The 25,997-nt window shown below is 38.1% G+C and overlaps 2 non-coding genes across 2 annotated transcripts; both read right to left on the bottom strand.

Annotated features, from left to right (window-relative positions):
- Positions 1-5,122: 5,122 nt before the first annotated feature.
- Positions 5,123-5,229, bottom strand: LOC141603744 (small nucleolar RNA R71). The gene has a single exon (XR_012525601.1). It is a non-coding gene; the product is annotated as a small nucleolar RNA R71 (small nucleolar RNA).
- An 18,473-nt stretch (positions 5,230-23,702) lies between these two features.
- On the bottom strand, positions 23,703-23,809 carry LOC141603008 (small nucleolar RNA R71). The gene has a single exon (XR_012524908.1). It is a non-coding gene; the product is annotated as a small nucleolar RNA R71 (small nucleolar RNA).
- Positions 23,810-25,997: the final 2,188 nt, after the last annotated feature.

Raw genomic sequence — 25,997 nt, 5'->3', positions numbered from 1 at the left:
TTGAACTGATTAAACTAATGGAATCATGAATTACTTGAATTGATAAAATCGATTTTCTAACTTGAACATCAATTAAAGAAAATGAAATTTAATAATAAAAACGATTTGTTGTAATTGAATAAGAATTATGAAAGTAAATAGAACAAACCTGGAAATCGATTGAAGACGAGCGATCGAATTTGCGAAATAAGAGTTTAATTAAACTACTCTGATTTATTGAATCGTAAATCATAAATTGTAAATCGACATTAGGTATGCGATCAATCCAATGATCTGTATATATATATATATATATATATATATATATATATATATATATATATATATATATATATAGATAGATAGATAGATAGATAAATAGATAGATAGAGAGAGAGAGAGAGAGAGAGAGAGAGAGAGAGAGAGAGAGAGAGAGAGAGAGAGAGAGAGAGAGAGAGAGAGAGAAGAGATCTCATAAGTCCACTTAGTATATATGAGTCCATAAGTCCTCTTGAAGGCCGTTGGATCTTGTGATTGAATGGCTGAGATCAAACACAAAAATGGTGTTTAATTTTACTCTCTTTCTAACCCACCCTAATTAATCACTACCCCATTAACCCACCCTAATTAATAACACTTTATCTTATTACTCTCATTTCTCACAACCCCGTCTCTCTCTATACCACTTCTCTCTCTTTTCACATTTCATTTCTCTCAATACAAAAACCACAAAAAAAACCCCAAAAACTCCCTCCCTCCCACCTCGACATCACCACCACCAGCCCCCATTCACCCCCACCACCAGATCTCACCCGACACCTCCCCCCTTCCTCTCCTCCCCCCCTGCCACTCTGACCACAGCTCTACGACCCCACCACCATCCCAACCCGAGAAATAAAACCACCCTCACCACACCACTTAACACGCCACCACCACGCCCAGATCTGCTGTAATAATACGGTTTTGTGTGTCTTGGGGTACTCTATCGAGTGGGGCTTACTCTGTAGAGTTAGTATGTTTTTACGCAAAACAGTGGACTGCCTGTAGGGTAATCGATCGAGTAAGCTTGACACTCGATCGAGTAAGGGTCACTCGATCGAGTAAGTGACTTACTCAATCGAGTAAGTCGGTTAACGGGTGATTTGCGACGGGTTTGTTAATAATGCGGATTAATATATAATGTTTTGTCATATTTTTCCTAAAACACTTTTCATAACCTAAATCACACAAAGAGAAGATTAAAGTTACGTTGCTTCATCCGCATCGCATTATTAGCAAATCCCGGAGCTAGGAGTGTCGGTTTCCGTCGTTCTTTACATATTCGTGATCCTTGCGTCGAGGGTAAGTCTTACATATAATTTTTATATCGTTTGGTTAATGTTGGTTAAAACTTAATTGGGTGTTTTGGGGGTTTTGGTGATTGTGTGATTATGGTAGTAATATTATGTATGTATGTATATGAGGAGGGTTCGTTGAGGAGAGATTCTGATTTAGCTGCTTGATCGTCTGATTTCGTGTTTGCTTTCCAGGTAGGGTTTCCCTACTCAGTATTAGTTACATAATGTGTGGTGATGGTTGTTGTGATTACAGATTGATTGTATTGTTAAGTTGTTAGACGGTTGATATTTTCATACTATTGATTGGTTTGTATCTGTATGTGATCTTCGGGGCGTGTCCCTGGCCGAGTGGAGTCACTTGCGGGAGTGGCTTCACGCCCTTGGTTCGCCCTCTGTGGAACCCGCCACAGGAGGGGATGTTCACATTAAGGAAAATTGGGTTTATCGCTCAGTGCTGATGAGCGGGGATTTGGTGGGTACGGCTGCGGTCCCTCACTGGCGGTGTGGACTACTTGTTGCGATGGGTACTCTGGCAGGACTACACACTTTAGTGTGTAGTCAGTTGTGTGGAGATTGATTACGGATTTTGGAGGATTGCTGTGTTGTTGAGCTGTTTGTGTACTTGTTTCGTTGTGAATTGGTTGTGTGTAATTAGTATTGACCCCGTTTTAATGTTTTAAAAATTGTGGTGATCCATTCGGGGATGGTGAGCAGTTGTTGAGCAGGTATGATATGACGCGTATGGGATAGCTGGGATGAGTCATCACGTGGCAATTAGAAGTCTACCGCTGTGGTAGACGATGTTTTAGAGTTTTGATAGTTTTATCAGTAGACCGTTTTGAGAACCTTGTATTTCAGTTTATCAGTTTTGGAGTTGACATGTAAACACTTTAAACCGTATTTACTTTTAAGTATGTTTCATTATTGTCTTATGATTATCTTTGCCTCGGGTAACCGAGTTGGTGACGTTTCCATACCTTAAGTGGTCCTGGTTGTTAGGTTCATATACCTATTATTAGACTCTTCAAATAGTGAACTAATTAACTTCTTAATTTGTGTTCTTTAGATCTAGTGCATGCATAACAGAATAAGAGATTAATTAAGAAAAACAATGTTCCTTACATTGATATATGTTTCGAAATATTGGGCACAAATAAGGTCACCTTCCTTATTTGTTCTTGAGCTTAAAATGATGGATGATCCTCCAAAAATCCCAATGTAGAGATTCTCCTTTGATTGCACCCAATACTAATCCCTTAATCTAGTATACTAAGATTAACTAGATTAATACACTAGTGTACCCTTAAAATTAATTCTAATATTGTTGTTATTACTACACCAGTAACCTTATTTTGATATTAGAATTTGTGAAGAACAAATTCTTGTGATCTAAAAACTTGTTTTTAGAGAGATAGAGAGAATGTTAAACAATTTATGCATGTAATGTGTAAGAATGAAAAATAAGAGAACAAAATTCTCTTAAAAGAAAGAGGAGGAGCCGGATGGAGCAAGGGCAAGGTGCAAAAAATTGGCATCTTACTTTTCCTTTTGGTCTTATCCATGATATAGGTATGTAAGGCTAGATGTAGGTAGGTATCATTGATGCGTGTCATTTATATGATGTTTTACATCTCTTTTTACACGCATTTCAGAGCTCAATTGTGCTATATATGCCCATATTTCTCTATTTTCCTCTACTTTCGTGCTTTTGTACTTTATTGCAGAAATGTGGAGAATTTAGCGGGAAATCAAGCCAAATCCGTCCCCGAGTAAGCTGCATTGTAAATGACGTGAAGAAATTGCTTAAGGAACGAGCTTGGTGCGCGATCCAAGGCCCAAAAGACAAGTCCACGAAGAATAAAGAAGTCAAGTAGCAGCTAATCCGGTCGATCGACCATCCACATCAGTCGATCGACCACCTATCGGATTCCAGAACCTACTGTTGCTGAGGAGCAGTCGATCGACCAACCTGAGTAGTCGATCGACCAGATTTCGATTCCAGACGGAATTAAAAGATTGAGAAACTCAAGGCCCGTGAAGTTTAGGTTTTAGGAAATAGTTGTTGCGCTTATTGGCTATATAACGTAACATAACTTTCAGTTTTTATCATCAAGTTTCATATCACGATAAGATTTTTTAGTTCTAGCTTATTTCCGAATTAGGGTTTGATATATCGACTTTGCATCGGATCTTTCAGTTCTTAATCTTAATCTTCCTTTGAAATCTCGGTATTCCTCTGCCCTAATTCCTGTTCTTCTTTATTTTCGTTAGTATAGAATTGTTAGTTAATTCCCTAAGCCGATTTATCGTTCATGTTTATTGTTTTCTTTATCAATTCAAGCATGAATCCTTTAGTCTTAATCTTTAGCGTTGTTGTAGTTTTCATCATTGCCATGGGTAGCTAAATAGCTTGTGCTAGGATGTAGGCGATTTATGGCTAGGCGGCAATAGGTTAGACACGGATCGAACCAGCGTGTCGGTCGATCGATCGACATTGTTGGTCGATCGACAGATCTTGTAAGGTTATCTTCGTTTTAATTGTTTTTAAACTTGTATTTAACGAATCGAATGCATGCGACCAATTAGATACCTCTTTTGTGACCGACCCATTAGATCGAAAGATAGGGAAGGTTATTTGACCACAATTAATTCGACTAAACTGTGCTAAGATCGAAAGATAGGTATAGTTTAGACCGTTAGTCACTTTTCCGGACGAAAGTTAGTATTAGTGACATTAGGGACCTATAGCGAGATCGAGAGATGCTATTTGTTAGGAGTGGACCGAGAGGACCTCTTATTTCCCGCCTTACTTGTGTTTAATTCAGACCGACCTAGTTTGCTTTGCCGCCGTAGTTTGTAATGACCCGACCATCCTAGTACCTTTCTCTTATCTGTTTATTTCGTTTATTAGCTTTGTTATCTTTAGACTTAGACCAACTCAATTCAACCCCCATAATAGTACCTTAGACTGATCATAGAACAACTAGAATTTACAACTGCCTCCTTGTGGATCGACCCTGTTACCACTAGCCTAGGTTAGTCTTAATAGGAGTTTATAAATTTTATCTTTGGTACTCACAGCGACGGGTATCAAATTTTGGCGCCGTTGCCGGGGAGGCAATAGTCCTAATTTTAGTTGTTTTTATTTTCAGTCTTTCTCAGTTTAAGGGACTTTTGTTCCTTAAACTTTTCTTATATTCTTGTTGTAGTTTCATCTTATGCGCAGGTCACAGGGTGGAGAATTACTACCATTTGACTCTGAGATAGAGAAATCTTTGCGCGGGTTGAGACGAGCACGAAGGATATTGTCGACAGAGGAAGAGCTGAATACTCTGTCAAGCTATCTCGAGCACGATCTGTTTGAGGAAGACCAACAGTCTTCACCCACCTCTTCGGCTGAAACAGTTACTTCTCCAGAATTTTCAGTCATGGCCGAGGAAGCGAGTATAGCTAGTTTTTCTGAGCCGACGGCCGCGAACTTATATAAGGGATTCGAACTACCGGGAGAAGCCAGAAAGTTCGAACCAAAGCCTGCCTACATCACTATGGTAGAGAGAAACCGATTCGGGAGCTGCAAATGAAGATGCAAATAAACATATGGAGACCTTCATTGACTCTCTGCTGCTCTATTCCCCCACTAGTTGGCGTGACCCGGACCGATCAAGGAAACTATGTTTATCTTCTCCTTCGCGATCTTTGCAAGGGAATGGTATAGAGATCTGGACCGAGCTGCTTTGGAGATCACTGACTGGAATACATTGGCATTGGCGTTCTACAAGAAGTACTTTTCTGCTTCAAGGACGATCGCCATTAGAGCTCAGATCACGGGCTTTAAACAAGGGCCAGATGAAAATTTCCATGAGGCATGGGTCCGATTCAAGAAGTTGGTGCGAACCATACCGCACCATGGGTTTGCTAAGTGGAGTTTGTGCAATCATTTCTACAATGGGTTGTACGACGATCAGAGGGCCATTTTGGATGCTGCAGCCAATGGGAGATTTGCTGAAAATTTAGGAGCAACCAAGGGGTGGAAGATCATTGACGATCTAGCTACCCACAAGGCCGAGTATGGGAATTCGAGAGGGAACCGGAGGAGAGTGCTGAATCATCCTCTGTTCTTTGCACTTGAGGCTCTTCTTTGCGAGATTCGACAATTATGAGCTAGGGGAGCATCTAAAGGTGGGATGTACCAAGTCAATGCTTTGTGCGGACGGTCCGTTCGTCTGTGAAAGGTGTGGAGTTGAGGGCCATGTCTCGAAGAACTGCCTAGTCCCTTTGAATCTTGTCTTGCCTTTCAACACTATAGGCAGAACAACTCATACTACGAGCCACCGCATCCGAACTTGAGTTGGAGGAGCCGAATGTCCAAAACCCAACTCAACCTCCGCCACAAAGAAGAGCCGTATGTTCCACCTCATCAAAAGCAACAAGCAGATGCCGAAGCCTCCTTATGTGCCGCAAAGCAAGAACAATCACAAAATTCGAGTTTTACGAGCTTAAGAATCTGCTGCTAAAGGAGTCCCAAGCAAGAGAGGCCGGGATGAAGTTACTTGAGAGCCAAATTGCTCAACTAGCTAGCAAAAGCAACACTCGAGCTCCCGGGCACTTACCCACTCAACCCGAACAAAAGGAGACCCTAAATGCCATCACATTGAGGAGCGGGTCCACCCTTGACGGTCCTGCTATGATTGAGGATGCTGTTGGGAAAGATGAGCCAGAAACAAGCAAAGAGAAAGCTTCAACGAACAAATCAAAGAAAAAGGAGTCTCACAGAATTTGATCGATCGATGATATCCCTAGTCGATCGATCGAAATACGGGTTCCGGGAGCTTCGAATCGTGCATACCGGTCGATCGATCGAGGAAGGTGGTCGATCGACCACTATCATCGCGATATTGAAGAGTCTCGTCCTTTAATGCCAAATAATTTACGAGACCACTTGTTTCGGGGTACCACATCCCAAGATTTTAGGGGAACCCGAGTGCTTGATGGGTCGGTCCCGGCTCCGAAGTTCGATCCAATGACGGTCAATGGTTCTCATTTGAGACGGTCCGAGGAAGGGTCTAGCTTCAACAAGGAGAAGGTGACGGACTTTCACCAAAGTCCAAGGACGCCGCGCGCGCGAATGGAGGAGAGGGCTAAGGTACTCCTTACAACCCCATATCCGGAGAGACTCGTGCCAACCAAGGAACAGGTATCTTTCAGTAAGTTTGAGAAAGTTATCCGTAGTCTGAATGTGCAAGTCCCCTTCCTTGAGCTAGTTAACCAAGTACCCGCTTACACCAAATTTATGAAACAAATTTGTTGTCTAAAAAGCGGTCACTTGAAACAAATGCACACTGTCGCACTTACCAAGGAGTCTTGTTCTTATCTGTCTCACACTGCGCCCCTTAAGTTAGAGGACCCAGGCAGTTTTTCCGTCCCTTGTAGCATAGGTACCTTTTCTATCGAAAAGGCTTTATGTGATTTAGGGGCTAGCATAAGTGTCATGCCCTTGAGTCTAGCTAGGAAGCTTAAACCGACCAGGTTTGCTATTACCGAGATGACAGTCCGGATGGTCGACCGATCTGCGGTCGAGCCCATAGGAGTCCTAGAGGACATACCCGTCCAGATAGGGAAGTTTTTCTTCCCTGTCGACTTTGTTGTCCTTGACATGCCCGAGGATGACCATATTCCCATCATTTTGGGTAGGCCATTTCTCGCACACCGCTATTTTATGCGATCATCGACGTCGTTTAGGAACCTTGACCTTCAAAGTGGGAAAGCACTCTATTGTTTTTGCCCAAATAGGCTAAGAAAAGGGATGCCATGTGGCTGTCACCTGTAACACGGTTTACGAAAAGAAATCGTATATCGTGGCTTCCCGAATTACTGTCCCTATATCTACTTTGTGTTAACCCCTCCGCCCGAACGGGAGCAAGAAGGAGGAAAAACTTGTTGTTTTAGACATCGCAGAGCCGGTTTGGGAAGGAAGAGCCGCCGGATGCTCCACCGCGACGAGAGCGGATCGTTTCAAGAGGAGGTCTTGGATGCTTAAGCTATGGGACCGATGAAGAAGTAGAGGATGAGCCGCCCAAGGTGAGATGGGCTGATTTGGACTCCGATGGTTCCGAGGAGTCCTTGATTGGGAAGTCGACGACGCCGATCACCAATTCTCCGTCTGTCGAAGCCGGGAAGGGTGCAACCGATAAGATGAGCACCATTGAGGCTACCTCTAGTAGCCGAGGGTTACGAAGTGGGCCATACCGTGGTCCTTTTTGATCAACTATTAGTTGATCGAGTTCGTTATAAACTTCATTTTAGTGCTTTCGAACTATTTTCTATTACTTTTGTGTGCGCGAAAACTTCGCTTTTATTTTGTTTGCTTAGGATTTTTGAGTACTTTAGACTTCGTTCTGGGTTTTGCGCATTTTTTGGCGCGTACTATTGTGCATTTGCGAGTAATTAGAGCTTATTAGCTCAAATCATTGAGCAATTACGAAGAAATAAGACGCTTAGAGATTTTTCGATCGATCGATCGGCACCATTGGTCGATCGATCAATTGCAGTTACAGAGCTACGTTCACGAGCACCTGGTCGATCGACTGCCTCTTTAGGTCGATCGACCACTGCTGCTGCTATGTTCATTCACGACCTCTCCCCTGCTGTGTTTGGTCGATATGCGGTCCTAAGGGAGTCTTCTACTCCACTTTATTTTCCGTCGAATTGTCTATTTCTTCTTTTGTCTCATTTGTGCACAATATTTACGTTTCAAAATTGTTTTCTTCAGTCTTATGCGTGGTTTCTAATTGTCTTTTCAGGTCCTTATTGGTAGCACTGCTGGCTACTGAAACCTCCTAGCTCACGCTGGTTTGGGGAGGTTTCCTTTGCTGCGCTTAAAGTCTTGTGAGTTCCCAAGTCTTTACTTTATGTCATTATGTTTTAATTTCCCTTTTCTCGCAAATTCCCATTTTCTCTTTCCTTCATCACATGATTTTGCACAATGGGGACATTGTGCGATTTGGTTTGGGGAAGGGTTTTGCGTCGCACTTCATTCATTTGCTTGCATTCACGTTTAAATTTTGTTTTGCATTGTTTATTTCACATTCGCTATTTATAAAATTCAAAAAAAAAATTGAAAAATTTCAAAAAATCCCATAAAATGCACGTTTATTTTAGCATATAGGTCGAGTCGGAACGGTAGTATTTCAAGGATGATTTAGCATTTGCATCTGTTTTGCCTGAGCCTTGCTTGACTTACATGTTATTAGTAGAATCGTAAATGCATATCTACGAGTTTTCGTTACATTCTTGCTGAACTTGAAACTTGACTTTGAAAATTGGCAACCTACATCATATATTCTGAGTTTTTAGAGCTTATAGCTGGTATCATTCATGACCAGTTCATCTAGGAATGTGAGTAGTACTCCTTATGAGGCATGTTTCCTTAATTTGCATAATTATGAATTTGATCTACTTAATACCTGTATGCATTCGGTTTGTGGTTAGTTGACACATGTGGTAGAGGTCCCCTTTTCTCATTTTACCCATAAGCTTCACTATGCCAAAAATATCCTTTTTGTCCTACTTACTACATCCTACATATAGCCTGTCCTTTTTCAAGCTAGTAGTTTAGTTTTTGGGATTGTTACTCGTTTTTGGTAGCATATGCTCTGTTGAGATGTTGGTTGGGAAAATGAAATAAAGGAGAAAAGAAATGAAAAAGAGAAAAACGTCCTGTACTGTTCACAGCAGTCGATCGACTGCTCATTTAGGTCGATCGACTGATGTCCGTGAAAGAAAAAAAAAAAAAAAAAAAAAAAAAAAAAAAAAAAAAAATCAATTCGCATAATTTAATCCTTATCTTTTGGCGATTTTTGCTCCCATGTTTCGTTTATATCCTATGGGGAGTTTTATTGATTTGATAGTTGGAGATTGTGAGTTTTGTGCTCGTTATAGCACCGTTTCGTTCGTTATTGAGCAAGAAGTTGGATATTGTCACTTGGTTCCGTTTTGGTACTAGCTTGATCACCTGTACCCCCACTTTACCATAAAATGTTTTGCCTCTTCTTACCCATACCTCACAATTCCATATATATACCTCGGCATGTGTCAATGGTCATTTGTTGGTTGGAATGCATATGTACGGTCGTAGAGGTCATCTTCATATTTTATTGCTGGCATGTTTTCATAGGTCGTAGTTAGGTGAGAGTCACTACAAAATTAATTCTTTCTATCTTACAAATATATCACCTGTGCTTAATTGAGTGATTTGAGCGACCCGCGAGAGTCCAATTTGATAAGTCTCTACAGTCAACGGTTCAGCAGTTTTTGACGACTTTATAATTCGTTTGCATGATTCACATTACTAATTGATTGTTGGTTGTGCATTAAATTGGTTTAGGCCTTACAGTTTGCATTTCGCTCGAGATTGAACTCGTTCCATTAGGTCATTAGATCGAGTCTAGTTCTTGCTTGGGGACAAGCAAGGTTTGGTTTGGGGAGATTTGATGCGTGTCATTTATATGATGTTTTACATCTCTTTTTACACGCATTTCAGAGCTCAATTGTGCTATATATGCCCATATTTCTCTATTTTCCTCTACTTTCGTGCTTTTGTACTTTATTGCGAAAATGTGGAGAATTTAGCGGAAATCAAGCCAAATCCGTCCCGAGTAAGTCGCATTGTAAATGACGTGAGGAAATTGCTTAAGGAACGAGCTTGGTGCGCGATCCAAGGCCCAAAAGACAAGTCCACGAAGAATAAAGAAGTCAAGTAGCGACTAATCCGGTCGATCGACCATCCACATCGATCGATCGACCACCTATCGGATTCCGAACCTCATCATTCTTTGAGGAGCGATCGATCGACCACTGAGTAGTCGATCGACCAGATTTCGATTCCAGACGGAATTAAAAGATTGAGAAACTCAAGGCCCGTGAAGTTTAGGTTTTAGGAAATAGTTGTTGCGCTTATTGGCTATATAACGTAACATAACTTTCGATTTTATCATCAAGTTTCATATCACAGACAGTACTTTTAGTTCTAGCTTATTTCCGAATTAGGGTTTGATATATCGACTTTGCATCGGATCTTTCAGTTCTTAATCTTAATCTTCCTTTGAAATCTCGGTATTCCTCTGCCTAATTCTGTTCTTCTTTATTTTCGTTAGTATAGAATTGTTAGTTAATTCCCTAAGCCGATTTATCGTTCATGTTTATTGTTTTCTTTATCAATTCAAGCATGAATCCTTTAGTCTTAATCTTTAGCGTTGTTGTAGTTTTCATCATTGCCATGAGTAGCTAAATAGCTTGTGCTAGGATGTAGGCGATTTATGGCTAGGCGGCAATAGGTTAGACACGATCGAACCAGCGTGTCGATCGATCGATCGACATTGTTGGTCGATCGACTGATCTTGTAAGGTTATCTTCGTTTTAATTGTTTTTAAACTTGTATTTAACGAATCGAATGCATGCGACCAGTTAGATACCTCTTTTGTGACCGACCCATTAGATCGAAAGATAGGGAAGGTTATTTGACCGTCAATTAATTCGACTAAACTGTGCTAAGATCGAAAGATAGGTATAGTTTAGACCATTAGTCACTTTTCAGGACGAAAGTTAGTATTAGTGACATTAGGGACCTATAGCGAGATCGAGAGATGCTATTTGTTAGGAGTGGACCGAGAGGACCTCTTATTTCCCGCCTTACTTGTGTTTAATTCAGACCGACCTAGTTTGCTGCCGCCGTAGCTGTAATGACCCGACCATCCTAGTACCTTTCTCTTATCTGTTTATTTCGTTTATTAGCTTTGTTATCTTTAGACTTAGACCAACTCAATTCAACCCCCATAATAGTACCTTAGACTGATCATAGAACAACTAGAATTTACAACTGCCTCCTTGTGGATCGACCCTGTTACCACTAGCCTAGGTTAGTCTTAATAGGAGTTTATAAATTTTATCTTTGGTACTCACAGCGACGGGTATCAATCATTATGCTATTTTATCAAATAAAATAAAACAACCATAATCCATCACTACTCCCTCCATTCGGTCCATATCACATAAAATGGACTACCATTTTATTTTGTCAATTTGTCATTTGTCACACAATATGTCACATGTAGTATGTTACATGTTATTAATTAATTTAATGCATATTTATCACATAAATATCATTTTTGAATTAATTAAATTACATACAACAAATTGACTAGTGATACTTGATCACATAAATAAAATGGGTCATATAATTATAATTTACAACATCTTGTAATTATAATTAATCATTCATTCTTATCTCTATTTTTTCACAAACAATAAACAATTTTAGTAACAAAGCATTTTAATTACTAAAATAAATCTTATTTAATCCCATTACAATAAGATATAAATATTCTCTCTCAAAATTGAATTGTTCAATTTTAAGGAATTGATTAACTTGTATTGTCACACAATACAATCAATTTGTTTATTAAGGGAATTGTCCTTTAGGTGTGACCTTAAGGGATCAACTGACCACCACCGTCAAATGACAGTAATGTCAAACTCTAGTTAGCCAATCATTACCGATTAATGTTGATCAGTTGACTATATAATGAATCAACCCTTTCGTATTCTTAATACGAGATTTAAACATGTGATCGGACTATTGTTGAGGACACATATTCCAACAATCTCCCACTTGTCCGAGACAAGTGTGCGTCACCAATTCTCTTGTCCTATTACAATCTCCCACTCAATGCAAGGTGTCTCGCAGGTCGTATTTGCACTTGATCATATCTTGAGTGGTTTTCTCAATCTGGAGTGTAACTGTCTGACCGGAATTATCTACCATAGATACTCTCCGAGCGTGGCCACGCATTTCTAGTTCACTACTCCTCGAGTGGCCTTGAGATTTCAAACAACCCTGACAAGGGGTGGACAATTCCTATCGCACTATTCCCTTTGTTTAGCCACAGTTCATCATAACCCAAAATATACCCATTTGACCTTAGTTACGACAGTCGTAGAGCATAAATCAAAGCCAATCAAAAATTTGTGCCAACTTGGGCGAATAGTCTCTAATTAAAAGAATTGACTCATAAGAATACTATAGCAACTCTTGCCACGTCCAGGCTTTATGAATTACCGGAACTCTATAAGTGGTCACTGCCCGACAGAGTGTCTCATACAGTCTGCCTATGTGATCGACTAATCATCCCATATGACTCTATGGCACTTGAACTTGCCATCAATCGCATCACACTCTAGTCATTTCGAGATGTCACCTCTTCTAAGTGACTAGGGGCTAGGTCTATGTCAATCCAGTTCACTTTAATGGGGTTTAATTTGTCTCTACAACCCATTTGGATTTAACAAAGTAACGGGTGAGTTTAATAAAACTCAAACGATAAATGCGATTATCATATATGAATAGTCAATCCACTATTACTACTTCATATCTTATAATCTATAATGTGTCTATAACACTAATTGAATTGCAATAAAAGCTTGGCTAGTGGATATACCAGATATCCATGTATTCCAACTTTATCAATTGTTATTTCCTTCTTTTCAATGTTATATCTAATAACACGAATTTATCTAAGTTTATGTCTAGTCTTCTTACTAGACTTGGGCTCTTTCACTTGAAAAATGCTCTCACTGTTATCACATAACTTGTGATAAAGTCATTGGTAGAGGAATCTACTCTCATTCCATACGTTGACCATTTTATCACAATTTACTTAGATTCCTTTTGTAGAATTTGCAATGTTCAAAACTAAAACACCTTTCTAGTTTCTGATTCCTTATTCAATAACATCAGGCTAGGATTTCGACAAATCCTTTTCAGTTTGGAAACTAAAGTTTGTGCAAACCTTCAACACATAACTTAGTTTATCATCCAAACAATCGAATAAATCCTCAATTGTTCTTTAAGGCTTTCACAAGACCATCTTATGAATTAACCTGTTATTGACTTATTATGCTCCTAGCATATACTTCATCACCGCGTGTGCATCTGTTGGCATACATGATCATTCTAATGGCGGAATCATCAGCAAATGATTTCATGTGATCAACAACTTAATAGGTTCAGTGAATGACCATGACTCCATCATCGTAATTCCACTTTCATCACCATGAATAACCTATTCAACTTTGTTGATTTTAAACAAATTTGAAGGATCTTATCATCATAAGACACTTAACTCTATGCCAATATTCTCTCACATAGATTCAGAAATCTTAGAATATATCACACCTTTTCCTAGTGTCCCAATCACTCTTTCACAGAAGAGAGCATTGGTACATTATTCTCAATAAGTAATATGTTATCAACATATAAGACATGGAAAAATAATTCTAGCTCCCACTTAACTTCATGTATAATCATGATTCTTCAATCATGTGAATGATACCATTCACAATTATCACATGAACGAAAAGTATAATCATTTAATGCTTGCTTAAGACCATTCTAGGATCACTTAAGAAAGCTACGCATAATATGTTAGGATTCTTAGATCTTTATCTAAGGTTTTGTGTTCCAAACACATCCTTCTCTAAATTCCCATTTTAGAAAAGCGAATTTTAATTTCATTTGCCATTCTTCATTAAAATGAAATGCGGCAATTCCTAACATAATTTATCTTGATCAACATCTTCATGTCAATCTATGCACTTAAGTACTCTAAAGCTCTATTTACTTTAAAGAGACTCTCGCCTTAAAGTAAATCTACTCTTGAGTAACAATTTTTGGATTGTAATGCTATGGCTTGTATGCAACAAGGTCGATTTGGGACAAGGTCATAATACCATTACTTTCGCAAAGCAACATTTTAACAACAAGATATGTGTGCTAAACTCCCACTGAGCTATACTCCCACTCTATCTTTATAGATTATAGTTCCATTACTTTAACAAAGTAACACAATAACTATAAGACATGTTTGTTAGTTACAATCTACTCCCACTCTATTTCTTAGAAATACACCTATCTTCTGAAGAGATAGCTTTGTGAGTAACAAACATATATGGTGAAGTAATTGGAAGTTCGTTTAGACTGACGAATTTGCACATAAAAGACCAGCTCTACCATGACAGCTTGATTCATGTCATATGCCAGTCTGATCCATGTCATATGTTAATAGATTCTCTATTTTAGGTATCTCCTGGGTGGCCTTCCAAAATAACGTGTTCATTTTGGATTGCTAATTCCCAAAAGTGAGTTTGACAACTCAAATCGACTTATGTCCATGTAATGAACAAACTAGAAGTCTTAAGCCCTCCTATAACTCGTATGGAGTCTTATAAATGGTGTAGCCAATTGGCAAATTAAATTATCTTCTATAGAGTTCATTAGCTCATCATAACTTTATAATTGATCTTACATAATTAAGTTCTTACTATTAGTAACAATAGCATAAGGAGAATCAAATTCATAGCTTATGGACTTATAATGTTCTTATCATTATAATTGTCTATTTGATCAATTTAAGTCGATAATCTTATGTTTCACGATGCAAGTAGTTTATGATGAAAATCTTAGAACAAACAGTACGATAAAGCAAGTGACTTGGGTTGCAAACCAAGTCACCAATATCCAAAATACAACCATTGTTTAAAGGATACAAAAAATTTTTCAAGTCGCACGAGGAAATCAAAATAGTTCTAAAATCTCAAAATACAACATGAAAATAAAGACAAAGCAGCATAAAGACAAGCTTCCATAGATATAGCACCATGGTCGGCTACATCTAGCTTCCCTCAAGATCTTCTAGGCTTGCTTTTCTTTGTCCTTGTCCTTGCTAGGATGCCCTAATTACAATAAAAAGGGTAATCATCATAACTTGTATCAACATACCAAAGTTGAGATTGAAAATAAAAGATAGTGATAATTATATACCTACTGGAATGACCCTTCCAGCTTTGATACCGCCAAGATATTTTGAACAATTTCTTTTCCAATGCGCAACACCACTACAATAGTGGCACTTGTCCCCGGAGGGGGCACTGTACTTGGGCTTGGAGGAACTAGCTTCAAAAGTCTTTGCTTTGTTCTTGTTTGGAGTTTTCTTCTTTCCCTTTTTGCCACTTTTCTTGAAATTCCCTTTGCTCTTATGATTAACATTGAGCACATCCTTGGTGGTGCTAACACTTAGCCCCATGCCCCTTTCGGCTTGCACAAGCATTTTGTGCAACTCATCAAGGGAGACTTTCTTGTTTTGCATATTAAAATTCACCCTGAATTGAACATATACCTTAACTTTGTTTAAGCAGTGAAGAATTCGATCAATGATGAGTTCCTCGGGAATCTCTACCTTATGCATTTTTAGAGTCTCAACATGCTCCATCAACTTGAGCACATGAGGGCTAACTTTTTGGCCCTCTTTAATGTTGAGATCAAAGAATGCGGATGCCGCTTCATATTGAATGATCCTCGGAGATCTTGAAAACATGGTCACAAGTTTCGTATAGATCTCATGAGCAGTGCTAATCTTTATAGCACTTCTTTGGAGTTCGGCCTCCATTGAGAAGATCAACACATTTTTGATCATGGCCGACTCCTTTTGGTAAACCTCATAGGCTTGCCTAGCGGCGGTGGTAGACCTAGCATTAGGTTCGGCAGGAGAGGCCTCGGTAAGGTAACGAAGCTTGTCGTCACCCTCCGCGGCCAAGCGAAGTTGCGCGTCCAAATCGACGAAATTGGACCCATTCTTTTCTAACTTGCAACGATCCATGAAGGATCGGATCCATGAAACATTGGTGAGCGTGTTGGAGCTAGTGGTCACGGATAAAATTGGAGTTGCCATTGCAATTATGAAAATGATTTTGGAAACAAAATAGGAAGTGAAGGAATTAATACACATCTATCGTTTTAACAATACTTCTAAACATTTTAAACAAGTTTTAAGCATTTATATAGTGACCTCTACTCAACTATTATAAATGATTCCGAGATCCAAATTCATATTAACTCGGGCACGGTGAGCCGATTCATCCCTTATTAATATAACTCGGTGGATTAACCTCTTAATCGATTCTACTTCTAGAACTCTCGGTCGATGAAAAATTACTTTAATATTTATCTTTAGCCCGGAACACATGCGACTACGGTCACGAATACTTCCGTTGAGCTCAATCCAAATTTCGATGTAATAACATTTTATTACCCACTTACTCAACGTAACAAGTTTAGTACCCCGGTGAGCTGAGCCTACTTCCTCATGAAATTGGGACTCATGGTTTCTACTATTTGGTAAGGCTAATTCTCAATTATTAATTTGTGAGAGGTCGTATCAATTTATTATATATCACGTTTTAAGTGAACTAAAGCGGCGAACTACAATAATAAAAATTGACACGGTCGATGACTCGATATGATATGCATGAGTTGTTATGGCGATTTGGCAATGCATGCAACATATTAAAAGAAATGCAAAGCAATAATAAATTCCTAGTATGGCCTTCCTAAAATAGAAAATCAAATAATCTATTACATATTCGAAACCAACTCCTTTGGTCCCTTGAATCTTCAAGTGGCACGCCTCCCAAGAACACCGTCTTTATCGGAACGCCTTCCCGAATGGCACCATCTTGAAGAAGCTCCATAATTACAAATAATAATAAAAATACAAAGCTATTCCTTTATACATTTGTAATATGAAAAACTAGTAAAAATAAAAGCGATACGAGATCACATAAAATTACAACCGAATCAATATTCCCTTTCATTACGGGTAATATCGATTAAAACTAAGGCCATACTAAGATTAAAATTACATAATTCAAAATTATATAAATAAAAGACATTCAACAATTGAAATATACAGCATTATAAAATGTATCTATCATGCCAAATTATGTGCCAAATCGCCCTATTTAACTTATATCAATTATATAACCCGGTTTTATGGAAATGCGTGATAATAACTTCTTAAAATCACAATTAACACTTAAATCACATTTAATCTCAAGTTAATTATCTTAACACTCTTTAGGACTCAAAAATTAGTCATCACTCAATATTTGACAATAATTCAACTTGATTTAATTATATGCTCACTTTTGACCTTAAAATCATAACATTTATGAAATAAATTAAAATTAAATTACAATAATTTTAAAATTTGAATTTTAAATTTTTGAACATTCTAGAATATTTCCATGACACTCATAATGTCAAAAACCATGGTTAAAATTTTTGAATTAATTTTGAGAAAATATAGTTGCAATTTATCGGTTTTATCTCATAAAATATCTAAAGTATACAAAAATCAATCCAATCAATTTTACAACTTTAGATCTGATAAGTAGGATATTTATGCAACCTAAAATAATTTTCTCTCGCCATGTAATTCGTTTTAGCTATTTATGCTAAAATAGTCACTATTTATGCCATTTTTATTCTAAAAATTCATAAATCATGCAAAATGAAATCATATCATCTCAAAATTTACATACAGTTTGTAAATCATGCATGTGACAACATATTAAAATCTCATGGCCTGGTTCGAAGTTTAACTATATTTAACCATCTCTTTTAATCCATTTTTATCTCATAAAAATCATAAATCACGCAATATTAATCAAATTAATACGAGATTTTACACACAACTTGTAAAATATGCATGTGAGGTCATATAAAATTTTCAAGGTCAGAAACTAAATTTGCCATTTTTACTCATTTAACCTCCATTTATTCCATTTTTATCACATAAAAATCATAAATCATGAAATATTAATCACATTAATATAACATTTTACATGCAATACATAAAATATTCATGTGAGGTCATACTAAAAGATCACGGCCAGTAGTGATATTTAACTATTTTTAGTTAATAAAAGTCCATTTTACTCATAAAAATGCAATAAAATCACTAAAAATCATTAAAATGAGCAATAAATTTCCAAAAATCATAAAAATGACCTAAAAATATTTTAGGACCAGAATATATAACATGCATCATTATTTTGTGATTTACTCTTATAAATCATAAATTTTTAGTTTTATATGTTAACATTTTAACTCCGAAAAACAATAACCTATTATGAATGCAACATCCTATGCTCTGATACCACTTGCTAGGTTCATATACCTATTGTTAGACTCTTCTAATAGTTAACTAATTAACTTATTAATTTGTGTTCTTTAGATCTAGTGCATTTTCATAACAAAATAAGAGATTAATTAAGAAAAACAATGTCCCTTACATTGATATATGTTTCGAAATATTGGGCACAAATAAGGCCACCTTCCTTATTTGTTCTTGAGCTTAAAATGATGGATGATCCTCCAAAAATCCCAATGTAGAGATTCTCCTTTGATTACACCCAAGACTAATCCCTTAATCTAGTATACTAATTAACTAGATTAATACACTAGTACCCTTAAAATTAATTCTAATATTGTTGTTATTACTACACTAGTAACCTTATTTTGATATTAGAATTTGTGATGAATAAATTCTTGTGATCTAAAAACTTGTTTTAGAGAGATAGAGAGAATGTTTAACAATTTATGCATGTAATGTGCAAGAATGAAAAATAAGAGAACAAAATTCTCTTAAAAGAAAGAGGAGGAGCCGGATGGAGCAAGGGCAAGGTGCCAAAAATTGGCATCTTACTTTTCCTTTTGGTCTTATCCATGATATAGGTATGTAAGGCTATATGTAGGTAGACATCATTATGCTATTTTATCAAATAAAATAAAACAACCATAATCCATCACTACTCCCTCCATTCGGTCCATATCACATAAAATGGACTACCATTTTATTTTGTCGATTTGTCATTTGTCACACAATATGTCACATGTAGTATGTTACATGTTATTAATTAATTTAATGCATATTTATCACATAAATATCATTTTATGAATTAATTAAATTACATACAACAAATTGACTAGTGATACTTGATCACATAAATAAAATAGGTCATATAATTATAATTCACAACATCTTGTAATTATAATTAACCATTTATTCTTATCTCTATTGTTTCACAAACAATAATTTTTTTTAGTAACAAAGCATTTTAATTACTAAAATAAATCTTATTTAATCCCATTACAATAAGATTTAAATATTCTCTCTCACAATTGAATTGTTCAATTTTAAGGAATTGATTAACTTGTATTGGCATACAATTAATCAATTTGTTTATTAAGGAAATTGTCCTTTAGGTTTGACCTTAAGAGATCAACTGATCACCACTGTCAAATGACAGTAATGTGAAACTCTAGTTAGCCAATCATTACCGATTAATGCTGATCAGTTGACTATATAATGAATCATCCCTTACGTATTCTTAATATGAGATTTAAATATGTGATCGCACTATTGTTGAGGACACATATTCCAACACTGGTAAGGCACTTGGAGTATGGGGGTGTCACAAAGTGGTATCAGAGAGACGATCCTGAAACCTGTAACCAATGAACCTAATGAACATAGGGAGTCAAATTAAAATGAACCCGGGGTAGAAGTTGTAGGATCTAATGCAAAGACTTGGGAGACGTCCTAAAGTCGCGAACTCGCCCTAAAATTTTGAACCGGTCACATGGGGTACGTGTCGGGATCGTTATGTGTCATTTTATTGTTTGCATATCTATATAATAACATATGGTGTGAATCGGTGGATGCATGAATATTGAGGATATGAGGTATGGAATAAAAGGTGATGATTATGTGATTTGTTTGTTGGATGATTGAAGGCATGATGTTTGATTTATAACGTGATATGTTAGAAATATAAGAGTAAAGTTGTTTTGTTTGAGCATATAAAGAGTTGCGTATATATATGTTGTTGTCATTTTGCTAATAGTATAGAAAGTTGGGAAAGTAAGATGAACATGTGGGTAGTGTATACGAGTCTGCATGACTCGATCGAGTGGGGGGCACTCGATCGAGTAGGTGAGAGGCTCGATCGAGTGGGTCTGACTCGATCGAGTAGGTAGTTTTGTGTTTTCTTGGCAGAAGCAAGTTTGTGGGTGCTCGATCGAGTAAGTGGTGGCACTCGATCGAGTGGGTTATAGGCTCGATCGAGTATGTTTTAGAAAAGTTTTTGATTAGGTTCTGGAGTCGAGGCAATCGATCGAGTAGAAGGGGCAACTCGATCGAGTGACCTCAACTCGATTGAGTGTGTTGAGGGGCTCGATCGAGTAGGTTTTATACAGGTCGTATGCGTGTTTTGAGATGTGGGATGAGTGTTTACGTTTACCTTTTCTTATATAGTTCCAAGATGCCGCCAAAGAAAAACGCGTTGTATGCTAGAGCAGAGAGTATGACCGTTGATGATATAGTAAAGATGTTGGAGCACCTGGATGCTCTCACAGATGCTTTGAAAAGAGTGGGAAAGGACAAAGATGTTGATCACTTCAAGATCAGCATTCACATAGCTAGGTTCAACCCTAAGGAGTATAATGAGACAGGGGCGCCAATTCTGCTGGATAATTGGCATAGAGAGATGGAGAATATTCTTGAGTTGGGCCATTGCCCGGAGGAGTTGAAAGTGGAACAAGCTGCATTCTACTTGCGGGAAGCGACCGGTGAGTGGTGGGATAAGGTTAAAGTGAGTGCTCGGGAGTTGTATATGAAGCAAGGGCTACCTGTGATACCTTGGGATGAGTTTAGGAAAGCGATGAGGCGTGAGTTTGTGCCAGAGCATGTGAATAGTAAGTTGAGGGAAGAGTTTGATGATTTTAAGATGACATCCGAGATGACGGTTGCTGAGTACTATCGCAAGTTTAACGAGAAGTCCAGGTATGCTGAGGACATGGGGTAGAGTGAAGAGAACTTGACATTGAGATTTGAGAAGGGGTTGACCCCCAAGATTATGGAGAAGTTACCGGTGGGAGTTGTTACAGATGTAAATGAGGTCTATGAGCGTGCTGGGAGGGCTGAGAGGTTAGTTGAGATGACCAAGGAGAGAGGTGTTGAGAAGAGAAAACTGAGAGTGACGTGACCATAATAAGAGCACTTTTAGTCCCCAAAATAGCCTTGTTCCCATGCTTTTTAGTGCATATTTGGGTCATTTATTGTGTTTAGTTCTTTGTTTTGCATATTCTTTGAGGTTTTGATCCCTTGGTAGGAAAGGAGTGCAAACCTTGCATTTTCATGGCAAAACGAGACTAAATTGATTGAATTCAAATGACCAAGCATCAAGGAGAGACAAGATTAGAAGGCCTTTGTACATACTATAGTAGATGGGCAATGATGAGAAAAGATCCTTGCATCCCCGAGGAAATCCCCAAGGATTTTATGAAGAAAAAGGAAGAAAAGAAGAAGAAAGCAGACTGCCCAGCAATCCGTGCGTCTTCCCCAGAAGATGCCCGTCTCCATCACCACAATCTGTGTGTCTTCTCCCCAAGACGCCCGGGCAGCAACTCCAGAAGACGCCCGTCTTCTCCCCAAGATGCCCGGGCAGAGACCACAGAAACCGCCCGTCCCATGCCAAAGACGCCCGGATTCCCAGGCAGACAATTTCGTTTCTTCAAGCTTCAAGAAAGATGCCCATCCTTCCAAAAATACCGGCGTTTCCTTAAGTAGGGACTTAATCGTCATTTAAGCCCTTAGTTAACCCTAATTCACACACCTAATCCCCACTATAAATACCCCATTAGTCTAATTAGAAGAGCATGTTCTTCTTAGCAATCTTTAGTGTAGTTAATATCAATCAAATCTCTCTTTAATATTGTAATCAACAATTAATCAAGTTTTAATACAAGTTTTATTTCCTTAATCTCTCTCTTGTTCATCCTTTATTTTGGGTAATTGAAGATTATTTGGGTTATTATTGGGAGATTGACAACCTTCCAATCAAGCATCAAGTACTTCTTTTATTCTTTGCTTTATTATTGGAATCATTAGTAGGTATAATTCTCTTAATCCCTTTTTAATTATTGCTAATTACTTTCATTTATTCATCATGTTTCACTTTGTTGGTATGATTGACAACCTTGCTAGCATGTTCAACATGATAATGAGTGAGTAGTTTCCTTAGCTAGGGTTAATGGGTAATTAGGGGAAACCAACATGGGGAATGATTCATGCTTAAATTAATATGCTTTCATGGTTTATTTTCTTGCTTGTTATGATCTCAACTCATGCACATGTTATGTTTGATGAAATGCGAGCCTATGAATCCTTCCATTTTTTACCCTTCACCTATCTTTTCAATGAGACTTGTAAGACATAAACCAACTCGAGTCTCATTAGACCATGCATGTTGTTGAGTAGGGAAGACTAAGTCGACTTGTAGGTGTTGTACAATCTAATCGATTCGGCCCCGGGACCCAAACTTTCCTAGGATTGTAAGATATAAACCAACTCAATCCATCACAACAATAATTGCTTGCTTATAATTTGAGAACATGTTTGTATGATCAATTCCCATGAATCCCCTATGATCCCATGATACCCTAGTGCTTTTTATCAATTGTTTACATCCCTTTTAATTCATCTTGCTTGTTTACTTTCATTGCTATTTAGTTTAGTGATCTTCTATTCAAACCCAATCGTGACACCCCTAAGATACCACTAGTTGCAATAGAAATCTCATCTCAATTCCCGTCCCTTGGGATCCGACCTTTACTTGCCTCTTTACTAATTGTAGAGTTGTTTGTGAAGCTATAAATTGTGTTTTGGTCTAGGTGCTCCTAACGACAAGTTACGGAAAAGATAAAGTTTCCCAACCAAAAATGGCGCCGTTGCCGGGGACGGTGTTAACTTGATTTAGATTTTCTTATATTGTTATTAGTTTTGTCTTTCTTTGCCTTGGGGAAGTAAAACTCCTCAAGGTTTGTTCTAATTGTTTTCAAGTTGTTTGATATTTTGCATGTCTAGAAGGTCACAAGGTGACTTGTTACCCTTTGATCGTGAAATTGAAAGAACTTTGACAACCAATAGAAGACTTGCTAGGAGAAATTTGAGAGGTATTGGTGAGGTTGTAGATATTCAACCAACTATTAAGTTCATCAACCCTTTTGCAAGAGAAGGTGAGGAGAACCCAACACAAAATACAACACAAAATCAACCCACAATGCCTAAGTTTTCATCACATTCCGTACCCACCGAGGAGAACCTACCCAATGGTACTCCAACACCACAACATCTAACCGGAAATTTTATTGCCAAATCCGCATTTATCCAATTAGTCGAAAGAAGGCAATTTGGGGGGATGCCTAGTGAAGACCCTCACTCTCATATGGAGACTTTTTGCGATTATTGTGATGCGATTTCTTAAACCGGTGTAACTCAAGACCAAATTCGATGGGTCTTATTTCCTTTTTCTCTAATTGGCACCATGAAACAATGGTTGAAAGGCCTTAATAAGGCTACTCTCGGAATTGATTCTTGGAAAAAGTTGGCTCTAGCTTTCTACAAAAAGTTCTATCCACCGGAAAAGACTAACATGCTAAGAGCTCAAATCACGGGCTTTAAGCAAAGGGATGGAGAATCTTTGTATGAAGCTTGGGAGTGTTTCAAAGGAATTTGTCGCTCATGTCCTCACCATGGACTTAGCGAGTGGTTCTTGGTACAACAATTTTGGAACGGTCTATATGAAGATTCAAGGAACATTCTCAACATGGGATCAAATGGAATGTTCACCGAAGTTGATGACAATCAAACTTGGAACAAAATTGAGGAAATGGCGGTCCATAACTCACAATATAGTAGACCTCGCAAGGCTACTAGAGGAGGAAAGCATGAAGTGGACTCCATTACTCAATTGGGTGCTCAACTTAGTGCTCACATTGATACCATCAATTTGAAGTTTGAAAAAGCTATGGCTAGGCTTGAAGAAGCCTCAAAATCACCAAAGCATCATGTTAATGCCATGACGGCATCTTCATCAATCCCAAGTGGGATATGTGAGAATTGTGGAACTTTGGGACATGACCAAAGTGAATGTAGGGGAACAAATGAACAAGTGAATGCTTTCCAAGCATACAAGAGTGGTACCCCTTATTCTAACTATTACAATAAAAATACCAAATTCCATCCAAATCTCTCATACAAAAGCCAAAATGTTCATAACCCTCAAACAACATACACCCCACCTCCCATGAGAAACCAAAATCAAAGACCCTTTTACAACCAAAACCAAGGTTACCAAAATCAATCTCCATACAATCAACAAAATGACCAAGGTTTTGATGTTCAAAAAGCGGTACTTCAAATGCAAAAAAATCAACAAGAGTTTTTCACTCAAATGCAAAAAGATAGTCAAGCAAGGAAAACCACCATCAACAACATCCTAGCTCACACCAAAATGTTGGAAACCCAATTGACTCAACTAGCATCTTCAAGCTCACAAAGACAAAAGGGGCAATTACCACCTTAAAGTAATCCCCCAAGACATGAAACGGTTAGTGCCATTCACTTGAGAAGTGGTACAAGGTATGAAGCACCGAAGAAGCAAGTTGAGAATGAAGTAGTGGAAGCTAGTGACAAAGAAGAAATTGTGCAATCCTCCAAGGATGGAGAACCATCAAAAGAAGAAATTTCAAAGAAAAATGAAGACAAGGTCAAGGAGAAGGAGCCCATTGTGATTAGACTTCCTTTTCCAAGTCGTCAAGCCAGGCCCAAATTTGATGACCAACTTGGAAAATTTATGGAAATTATGAAGAATTTGGAAGTCTCAATTCCTTTCACGGAATTAATCAATCACGTGCCGGCCTATGCGAAATACATGAAAGACATCCTCACAAAGAAGAAGTCGATCCGGAAGCTTGAGACTATCGCCTTCACTAAGGTGAGTAGTGCAATACTTCAAGGGAGTTCACCTCCAAAACTCAAAGATCCGGGAAGCTTCTCAATACCGTGTACCATTGGCGACACCACGATCAACAAAGCCTTATGTGATCTAGGGGCTAGTGTGAGTGTTATGCCGTACTCGGTGAGTAAAAGGTTGGGGATGGGAGAGATAAAATGCACCAATATCACACACCAAATGGCCGATAGATCGACGAAGACACCATTGGGGATATGGGAAGATGTTCCCGTACGAATTGGGAAATTTTTCATCCCGGTGGACTTTGTCATTGTTGACATGGAAGAAGATTCCAACATTCCAATCATTCTAGGAAGACATTTCTTACACACCGCGGGTGCGGTGATTGATGTAAAACATGGAGAGCTCACTCTAGAAGTGGGAGATGAGAGCATAACTTTCAATCTTGACAAGACCATGAGAGCTCCCCGTTTGCATGAACCATGTTTTATGATTGATCATTATAGCCGGAAGGATGATATGAAGAAGTCGGAATTTCAATGGAAGAAGAAAATTGAAGATGCTCCATTCAAAGAGCAAGTGAATTTTAACAAAGAGAGCTTGAAAAGCTCACCAAAGTTAAGCAATGAAGAGGATGGCCTCATTGGCCAAGACAAGAAAATGGGAGAGTTGTCTTTATCAACTCAAGAGATCTTTAGTGATCAAGTAGATGAAGTTTGTGGTTTTTGAGACGATGAGTTTGAAGGGATTTTCAATCCTTATATTGGTAATGCTATCGATCAAGACCGACAACAAGGGCAAAGATATATTGAAGATCTTTATCATGATAATGAACAAGCTTTTGATTACACCTTCAAGGTGTTGAGCAACATCAACAACACCTTGGACATGCCCCCATGACATCTCACTAAGGATGAGAGTTTGGTGGAGTCCTCCCTAAACCACCATTTGTAAATATTTCTAACTCCCTAA

The sequence above is a fragment of the Silene latifolia genome, chromosome 9 (assembly GCF_048544455.1).
Source record: "Silene latifolia isolate original U9 population chromosome 9, ASM4854445v1, whole genome shotgun sequence".
NCBI lineage: Eukaryota > Viridiplantae > Streptophyta > Magnoliopsida > Caryophyllales > Caryophyllaceae > Silene > Silene latifolia.
Note: the sequence above shows the minus strand (reverse complement) of the source record. Positions and strands in the feature narration are given on the sequence as shown.